Below are 10,466 nucleotides of genomic sequence, written 5' to 3'. Positions count from 1 at the left end.
ACAACATTTAAAACTATGTCAGTCGTGCGCGCTGTCAAATGAGAGCCACGAGAAACGCGGTGGGGCGCAACATCGTCCTGTGTTTCGCAACATCGCCAACGGCAGGGGCAAACGCTAGTAGGCTACTTCCGGGGCACATAAGGCTGAGAAATGAAAATATCAAAAATTAAAAATAGCACGTCGGCTTTTTTTCATTGCCGTTGTTTTGAAATGAAGTACAAAATACATTTTGGAAATTCAGATCGAAATTTGTTTTTTCGTTTGTCAATAAAACGAAATAATGAAATAACCAGCCGTTTTTTCGTTTTTTGTTATTTGGTTCTGAATCGAAAAACAAAAGAACCAATGGTACACGGACCGAACACCTCGTCGACGCAAGAAATCTAACCGTCATGCAGCATTTTCATCCATAGTGCATTGCTGTCTGAATGCACATGCATGCGTTGATGACTAATTGAATGCACTTATTGTTTAAATGACTCGGAATAGGCTCGTTCGTCACGAAGCATTGCTGCTTTTGCTAAGCAGTGAGCATGCACACTTTGCCAGTTTGATGCATTGTGGTTAGAAAATTCTAACCAGAATGCATCAAACTGGCAAAGTGTGCATGCCCACTGCCTAGCAAAAGCAGCACTGCTTCGTCACGAACGAGCCTATTGGCTTGAGTAGTCTGAAATAGCAGACAATTCTAACCAGAATCAGAGAATCTCTAACAGGGAGAATGTTCACACTGATTGGTTCCCATTGTAGCCAGTTAGCTTTGCATGCATACTGCAGTTCCTATGGAGTGTCCACTAGTTGGCGAGCGTCGGTAAGTCCTTCATGTGGGAAAATGTATGGAATGGAAAGGGGAACCCATATGCTAAATACATTGCTACTGCGATTTCCAGTCACAAATATCATCAACAAAACATTCCTGGTAAGCACTATGACTGGTGTTTAACAATAGGCTGTATTGACAAATCGTTCAGGTGTGTAGTTTTACAGCAGGTTAGAAGATTTCGACCTGTACTCGCTAGCATCCCGCTAATGTTTATGGGTTTGGCCAGAGATACTGTTGCTCCTTTAGAAACAATCTCTGGTTTGGCCTCATAAAAATTGAGCTTTGTGACCCTGTATATAATAATCTAGTGGCGCAAAATAATCGAAACGCTACTCAAATGGGGTCTTATTATTTCTAGCTTCGAACTGAATATTAATATTTCAGGACAATTTTTTTTTATAAAAAATCACAAAAATGATAATGGTAGAAAACTCCATTGACATCCATTCATTTTGCACTAAGGTAGGATTGGGGTTAGCCAGTTGTGGCTAGTAGCTAGTTCCGTGAGTGAACACCCCCTGCCAGAATGCATTGAAATGGCAAAGTGCGCAAAAGCAGCACTGGGGCCATCACGAACATCCCTACTGTAACTGTTTACTGCACCCTAGTGGCGCTCGCGGACAAGTGCACGGCATGGATGGATGGAAAAACCTATAAAGACTGAAGAGCATACACATTAAAGTGATGTATTTTCAACCCGGTATCCTACTGGAAATGTATGTATGTAGTAAGTAACATCCTTACAAAATAGCTGGGCCATAAAGGATACTACATTTTCCGTAGACATAGGGCTATCTATCACAGTACCGATATCATTTTACTGACCGAATAGTCCAAACGGGAAGGGAAAATGTGGTGTGGTGTGGGGACTTCAACGCACATAATACATTGTGGGGATGCGAAATCACTAACAAGAATGGAGACGCAGTTGAAGAATTCCTAGATAGCCAAACACTAGTATGCTTGAATGATGGGGGGGGGCACAAGGGTAAATATCAGGACAGGGGCACTGACAGCATTAGACCTCACCTGTGTGTCAAGCTCAATAGCTGGGTCATGTGAATGGGAGATATTAAGTGACTCCACAATAGGAAGTGATCATTTTCCCGTAATGTGCAAAATAGGAATGGATGTCTGCAAGGAGGATAGCTGTTACTTGGGGAGGTGGTGCTGGGAGAAGGCAGATTGGGAGAAGTTCAATGAAATGTGTGAGGCCCAGGTACACAATACGATAGGAGGAGGAAATGTGGATGAGGAAGCAAGTAGGTTGGCAAATATGCTATTGGTGGCTACAGCAGCTGCTGTACCAAGGACCACAGGGAAACAAAGGAAGAAAGTAGTGCCGTGGTGGACACAAGAGTGCACTGAAGCCATACAAGCAAGAAATAGAGCATTCAGGGTGCTGCGGAGGACACTTACTACTGAGAAAGTCTTAGAGTATCAAAGGACGAGGGCAGTAGCAAGGAAGGTTATAAAGGATGCAAAAAAGAAATGTTGGAGAAATTACTGCTCCCAAATAGGGGAAGAGGTACAAGTACAAGAGGTATGGGGCATGATCAAGAAAATGATGGGGGTATAGCTAAATCAAAGAAAATGTCAATTTTAGTGGAAGGGGACAGGGTGGCCAGCTCCAACAAAGAAAAGGCAGAAATGATGAAAAACGCATTTGTGAAGGCACATAGCTCCACTAACCTGGGCGCTGAGTGGGCAGCACACCGCCAGACACTGATGAGGCAGTGGGGAGACGTATGCGAGAAAAGAACAGAGTTTGAGAGCCCTCTGGATGCAGAAATAACCCTGTTTGAGCTAAAAAGTGCTTTGACTAGTACAGCCCAGACATCCCCTGGGCAGGATGGAGTATGCTATGTTATGCTGAAACATGTGTCTGATGTAGTGTTAAAAAAGGTGGTGGAGGTGTACAACAGAGTGTGGGAGGAGGGAAGGGTCCCAGCGACATGGAAACATGCTGTGGTAGTACCAATAGCAAAGCCAGGGAAGGACCCCTCAAAGGCATCCAGTTACAGGCCAATCGCGCTTACCTCAAACCTGTGCAAGCTTATGGAGAGGATATTGGTAAACAGGCTCTCATATTATATGGAGAGTAAGGGTTTGTTCTCCAGCTACCAGTGTGGGTTCAGGAAAGGGCGGTCAACCATAGATGCAATGGTTAGACTAGAAACAGACATTAAGAAGGCACTAGTCATGAAAGAGGTACTAGTTGCAGTATTCTTTGATCTTGAGAAGGCATACGACATGCTATGGAAGGAAGGACTAATGGTGCAGCTAAGTAGGCTGGGAGTGGGGGGGCGCATGTACAATTGGATACTTAGCTTCTTGTTTGGACGTACAATACAGGTGAGGGTAGGAGCAGACCTATCATCAGTTGCAGAGGTGGAAAACGGAACTCCACAAGGCAGCGCCATCAGCCCGGTATTGTTCAACATCATGATAAATGACGTTTTTAAAAATGTAAGCCCAGACATAGTGGTATCACTGTATGCAGATGACGGAGCTCTTTGGAGGAGGGGTGGAAATGTAAACCTGGTAGTCAACAAGATTCAACAGGCTATTATGGAGGTGGAAAAATGGGCAGGGGACTGGGGATTTAAGTTCTCTATATCAAAGACGTGCTGTGAATTCTTTACTAACAAAAAGGTGGCTAGCAATGTGAAACTCTATTTGTACGGAGAGCCATTGGAAAGGGTGGAGGTAGTGAGATACTTGGGACTGTGGTTCGATACAAAGCTGACATGGAGAGTACATGTTAAGAAAGTTGAGACAAAATGTAAAAAAGTAATGAACGTGATCAGATGCTTAAGTGGACTCAACTGGGGGGCTGACAGAGCCTCCCTAATGACTATGTATTATGCATTGGTAAGGTCAGCAATTGACTATGGTTGCATGGTTTATGGATCAGCGTCAAACACACAGTTGAAGATCCTTGACAGGGTTCAATCCCAGGCACTTAGGCTGTGTAGTGGAGCACTGAGGACATCCCCAGTTGCAAGCCTACAGGTGGAGCTGGGGGAAATGCCACTGGCATTAAGAAGGAAGAAGCTGACCTTAGCTTACTGGGCAAATTTAGGAGGCCATGGAAATGAACATATTGCACAGACAGTCCTGGAGCAGTGCTGGGAATATGCAACAAAGCGGGGCTGGGGGTTTGGCTGGAGCATAGGGTCCTGGGTACAGGAAGCAGGGCTTCAGAGTATAACAATTGCTCCAACTGTATCAGTACCTCCAGTACCGCCGTGGTTTTTTCCGCAACCAACAGTCGATATGGCAATATTGCAGTATATGCATGAGGAGAGAGAGACAGAAGCAGAATCTCTTGCATTTTATGTCAATGACTACATTAGAGACGTGCACCACCCGTGCACTGAAATTTACACTGACGGCTCTAAGGATCCAGTGACGGGGAGAGCAGGGGCCTCCATGGTGGTCAGGAGAGTAGGGATCAGCCAGAAGTGGAGACTAACAGATGAGCTGTCCGTGTATGCTACTGAAATGATGGCAATAATTAAGGCATTACGGTAGGGACACATAGGAGGCGAAGCAAGGCGAAGCGAAGAGAGGCGAAATTCAACCGTCATCAGGTCGTCGCGGCGAATCAAATGGAATGGAACAGTTATGTTGTTGATTTGATTGGGCCGTGGCAGGCGAATTCGCTCCTCATTTGCATAACATTAAACTTTCTTTAATAATTTCGCTTCGCTTCGCTCCTGTTCGCTTGCCATCGCTTGCCTTCGCCTCGCCATCGCTTGCCTTCGCCTCTCTCATAGGAATGAATGGCAAAGTTCGCAAATTCGCGTGTATGTGTCCCTACCGTTAGAGGGTGGAGGAGGCACGGCCAAGAAAAGTGGTGATATGCTCAGACTCTGCTGCAGTAATAAACAGCATACAGTCATCAAAGTCATGTAGGATGGATCTACTGATGGAAGTGTATTTGGGTTTATACCGCTTAGAAAGGTCTGCAATCACAGTGTGTTTCTTATGGATCCCAGCGCATGTTGGAGTATGGGGAAATGAACGGGCCGACAGCCTTGCAAAAAAAGCCTTAGAGAGGCCAGAACCCGATGTAGCAGTCAACTTGGGTCGGGGAGAAGTGAAGGTACTCATCCAAAGGGCAGTGGTGACACAGTGGCAGATGCTATGGGACCAGGAGAGTAAGGGAAGACACATGTGCAGCATCCAAAAGGAGGTGGGGAAAGTGGGCAAGGTGGGGGGTAGCAGGAGAGACGAGGTTGTCATTGCTAGACTGCGGATTGGTCACACGTTATTGAACAGTACTCAGTGTAGGTTTGGAAGAGTGGCATCAGGGCAGTGTTTGGGATGTATGATGGAGGAGGAGACAGTCCAACACATATTGTTTGAGTGCCCTGTGTATGCAGAGGAAAGGAAAGAGTGGAAGGATGGGCTGCTTGAGAACGGCGAAGCTGATTTTAATCAGGCCACAGTGCTGGGAAGGGACGCAAATATAAGAGCAGTGCTGAAGTATTTAACATCAACCGGGCTATATATGGAACGCCAAATGAGCCACGCTTAATTAAATAAATACACCAAAAAATAATTAATTCAATGTGTCACTAATTAATTTAAAGTAGAATTAAATAATTAAAATTGGCATTAAATATATAATTTATGAATTAAATGTCAATTTATATAATGTAATGTTAAATATTTCTTTCGCAATTCAATTAATTATTTAATTAATTTATTTAATTATTTCATGTTACGTGTGTTTCAGCACATCATTAATTAAATTAATCTGTCAATCTCACCCATCAAAGTCAGTGGGCGGAACCACTGACGTAAACGGGCGGGACTAGTGCCAATCTGGTGTTATCGACTGCTTTGGTCTGAAGCGTAACACCTCCTACATGACATGAACGGATCAAGGAGGAAAGCTGCCTCTATTCGAAATATGATGAAAAAAGGGTTGTGAGTGATTGGGACTGTAGCACTGTCAACATTTCAAGTGAAAGGCTTAGAGTTTTATCTTTAGGAAAATGTATTCGTGAAATTAGCTTCTTGGCCATGAAGTTTTAAAAGGAGTGGATGCATGTTGTCGAGATACGTTGAGGATGACAGCTGCCTCCAAGTTCTTCTTGGCTTCCTCGTTGAGGATGACAGCTGCCTCCAAGTTCGTCTTGGCTTCCTCGCGGCCTATCCACTATAAGGGCTCCGGGAACCAAATCTCCTTCATCATCGTGTTAGTTGTTTGACACACTTTCTCACAGGTAATGTAGACAATTTTGAATGGTATTTGCCGTTGTGTAACCTGACAAAACGTTGGAACTAGCCGGCTACGTGGTCTCATTTTCACCGTGGTAATGCTAGTTGCATTTGTCATAAGTAGCACAGTCAGTGACCGCAGACAACGAGTCATTTGTTGGCAAAACAAAGTAGATGGTATGCTAAGAAACATTACCAACGTTGTTCAATAACAATGTTGGCGGACACTCCAGTTTTTGAATGGGGTCGAGACGCCAACCAGCAATACTCTTCTAGGAGGGTGCTAGTGCTAGAAAAATAGCATTAGCAGGCATCACTACACAACAAATTACCAGTTACTTATCACACCATAGAAAATAAGCAAGTATGAAGTGATCAGTTTGCGAATTCAAACTTGGTCACTGGCAAATGGTATGAATATCAAGAGTACATTAAAGGTAGAGTACCTCCCAGTGCTTGGCTTACTAGTTCAACTTCAGAACATTCTGGGACTAGATCTGTCCAGTTATGTTCATGAGCGGTCCAAGACTATTTTCGCTCTCTTGAGTATGAATCCTGTATTGTCACGTAATGCAGTTAAATAAGTTCAACTGATTTGGTATGTTAAGCACGTTTTAAAAATGTTGCATTTTGCCTTTATAGGGCAGTAGGCCTACTGTTGTTATCAATGACACAATATTCCACAATGTAACCTCATGTAGAATAGCCTCATTGTTTTATGTACTTAATGTGTTTATGTCTGTCATGTGTATACTATAAAGTGCTATAGCATTCTTCACTCTCTCACTCACACACACACGCTGGTTTTATTCAGAACATTGTGGAAGATGAATAGAAGTAATCTGTTGTAAGATCTGCTGTAATTCCCACATCTGTATCACACTGTATTTTCAGAAATAAAAAGGGGATACTGTGACCAAACCGGCCTACTGATGTCCATACAGTAGCCCTACACAAGACCATGTCTGTCACATTGGTGCCATGACCGAGTTGGACCTTCGCCCAACCGGGATCATTCTGGACATCATCTGCGTTGTGGTATTATACAGTATATTGCGTATATTGCATCCATGTATGGAAATGGTAAAATATGTAACCCACTTGTACCATCTTAATGTGGTACAATCAAACCTTATTTGACTAATCAAGTGTTGAAGTGATACTGTTTAGCGATTTTAAGATTTATTCTGTAGAGCTTTCTTTTAGATTACTATTTTATCTTAACCCCTCCACCTTTTTTTATCTGTTAAATGTTTTGTGTGTGTGGGTGTGAGAAGTGTACCACCACTGCAAAACAATTGCCAATACTGGGACATAAGGCTACTACTACTACTACTACTACTGTGCTATTTTTGGAAATAAGCTCATATTACACCTCCCTGTGAGTTAAATGATTGAGTTTTACCTTTCTCTAGCCGCCAGCTGGTCTCATAGGATTCAATGTTTATCACTAGTATGGAGCATGGAGGTAGTATTTGCACAGCCATACTCTGAAAACGATTGAAAAGCCAGGAGGAAGGTAAACCTTGATCATTTAACTCAAGGGGAGGCGTAATATGAGCTTATTTCCACAAATGGCACAGTATCAATTTAGCTGAGATGGCAAGCTTGCACTGATCATGGATCATCTGACTTTATGTGTATTATTTATGCAGATAATCATCAAAGCCTGACTGCCCACAACACCTGGATCAGAGAGCCAGTCCAATGAAATCTGTCAAGAAAACCGCAGATAAACAAGGCCTGTATCATCATTGTAGTCTAGTACTACACTTTTATTATACACGAAGACAGAACATGAGATGCTTGTATCATTGCAAAAAAAAAAAAAAACTAACTATACAATCAGTCATGCACTCTCAGACGCACTCACTTACTATACAACTCACCACACACGTTATCCATTACAATGTGTTCATTCAGCTCTAACATACCCACATTTTTAATTGAAAAAACCCTCAAATCTCAAGAACCTGAATGCAGCGTATATGTGTCTCCAGGCTACAATGGGTTAAAGCGCTGGAGGCCAGAAGGAAAGTAGAGTGATTACACTCATTCTCAAACTGGACGCAATGTGGACAGTATTCCAAGTGTGCCTTTAAATAATATTGGTTTGTGGGTTTTGTGTTGTTTATTGGGTCAGAGGTGGGCCCCAAGGTTCAATTACACCATTAGGTGTAAGTGATCACCATTCTTTGTTACACCATGATTTTCCTAAATGTATGTATATTCCAGTTCAGTCTTGTTTATATAATTCTGCACAACTTGGTTCATCTTTCTTCCCATGTTTAACTGCAGTCAACCTGCCATCCAAGCCGAGGCCAAACACATCATAGCACTGAGGTGGTCAACCAAGGTTGCAGATAGGGATGACTTCCACGATGTGTCCACCAAGACCAGAGGAGGCTGCTGCGGACAGCTTCCCTGCGAGAAACCTTTGCTACGCCCAGTATAGGCACACAACTCTAATTTCACTGCATGTTTTAGTATTTCTATGCATGCAACCTATAAATCCTTTAAATCTTGCAATTGATGTAGACTTGTAAGCCATCTTTAAGCAACTAATACGTTATTCTAACCTCTTCACATTGATACACATTTTGTGCACTTCAGATTAATTTCCTGTATTTTGTTCTTGCTCTTTCCCTGCAGAAACACAATTGAACAGATTTAATAAATGTTCGTCTTTGTCAATAATTGTATCTTCTTTTCAGCATGAACTGAGCCAAGTTAACTTTCTAGTCAAAGTATCTATTGGAGGCATAAATAACAAGAGGAAGACTAGCCATCAATAATTACAATATTTACAAGCAGTGAAAGAGGCACGGACTATCCAAATATTTGTTACAGTGAAGAAGTTGTGATGCTGTACGTGTTTACTCCATCTACAGGCTGCTATAGACTTAGTTTTCCACAAAGAAGCCTAGAGTCGAGACCTTTGTTCAATCTTCTGACATGCTCTTACTCTTGACAAATGGGTACTATATCAGCTTTATTACTTTATTGAATCCTAAAATTGTCCAGCACGTATGAATTGGACGTTGTATCTTGGAGTAAATAAGCTACTATCCAGATTTAAAGATCAAGGTGAGCTGAAAGAATTTTTTCATCCCTGCGCAAGAGGCCAGGAAGGTTTGTCAAAGGTTGGAGTAAGTCTCTTTTTTTTCGCGACTAATCGTGACTAGATATCGATCAGTCCAGTGTTTCTCAACAGGGGTGCTGCGGAAAAGTGACTGATAAATAAATTATGTAATATAAGATATATTTGTCTAAATTGATAAGTTAATGCTAGTCAGTGGAATCTTTCATCTGCCATTTACGCACAATAAAGTAAATTTATGTCACCCCAGTAAGCTGCAACTTCAAACGTAGGTCGTGTGACCAAATGTGTTACTTTTCTAAGCTTGTGTGGTATCGGATGTGATGCCATGTTACGGCTTGTTGGTTTGGGGTGCCTTGAAATTTTTCATGAATTGGAAGGGTGCCTCGCCTAAACAAAGGCTGAGAAACACTGGATTAGTCGACTATTAAAATTTTCGTTAGTTGCAGCCCTAGTATGTTCTATGAATACCATCAATACAATATAGCTGGTATGCTCCAACTGGTGATAATAATTTGCCCCTGTAGGGCCTAGGGGCCTACAGTATTTTCACTTCGATAAACTTAACTGTCACTGTAAGGGTTAGATAATCATTATTGGTCAACTGTTAAACAATTGAGACATCTATTGTTATATAATAATAATAATAATAACTTGGTTTTATATAGCGCCTTTCAAGGATGGATAAGTGTTTCGGTCACAGAGTCGGAGAGTGAGGGCCGGAGTCCGGAGATGTTCTTGAGATAGAAAAAGGCAGATTTGGTGATGTTTTTGATGNGAATGAGAGGGAAGGGTCAAGTTATTATGTGTAACAATTTTGAGTAACAGTGTCTACCAAAGGGAGTGTGTCTATGTTCCCACAGCCCGTCCCACATCACAAACACTGAAAACAAAAACAAAAGGGGTGGAGGGGGGGATAGAATGAATTGTCCCGCAGGCCAATGGTACTGTTCCACCCAAAAACCTTTCCCTAACCTCATTGAAATCGTGCCTCACAGTCAGTTAACACCAGCCATACCTACCTCTAAACCACAATGTAATGACCTCTAACCATGCTCTACTCATAATAGTAGAGATGGACTTAACTAAACCACAACCAGGGTGGAATCATGCTTAAACCCACGTCAGTACACAATAACAATACAATACAAGATAACCTCTGTGGAAGCTATATGGGACTAATGGGATGTGGGAGCATAGGGCCGACCCCAGTCACATGTAATAGAAGTTACTTACTTTGTGGCCATAGTATGTCAGAAACGTGAAAGTAACATGATGCATCTGAAGTTGGTTTTGTTGCGGTTCCTG

General features: G+C 42.4%; 1 long non-coding RNA gene across 1 annotated transcript; it reads left to right on the top strand.

Moving 5' to 3' along the window:
* The first annotated feature begins 5,408 nt into the window (after positions 1-5,408).
* LOC134457605 (uncharacterized) lies at positions 5,409-9,206 on the top strand. The gene is made up of 3 exons (XR_010036460.1): positions 5,409-6,063; positions 6,953-7,096; positions 7,714-9,206. It is a non-coding gene; the product is annotated as an uncharacterized LOC134457605 (long non-coding RNA).
* The last annotated feature ends 1,260 nt before the right edge of the window (positions 9,207-10,466 follow it).

This window comes from Engraulis encrasicolus, chromosome 10 (assembly GCF_034702125.1).
Source record: "Engraulis encrasicolus isolate BLACKSEA-1 chromosome 10, IST_EnEncr_1.0, whole genome shotgun sequence".
NCBI lineage: Eukaryota > Metazoa > Chordata > Actinopteri > Clupeiformes > Engraulidae > Engraulis > Engraulis encrasicolus.
This window is presented reverse-complemented; position numbering and strand designations above follow the sequence as displayed.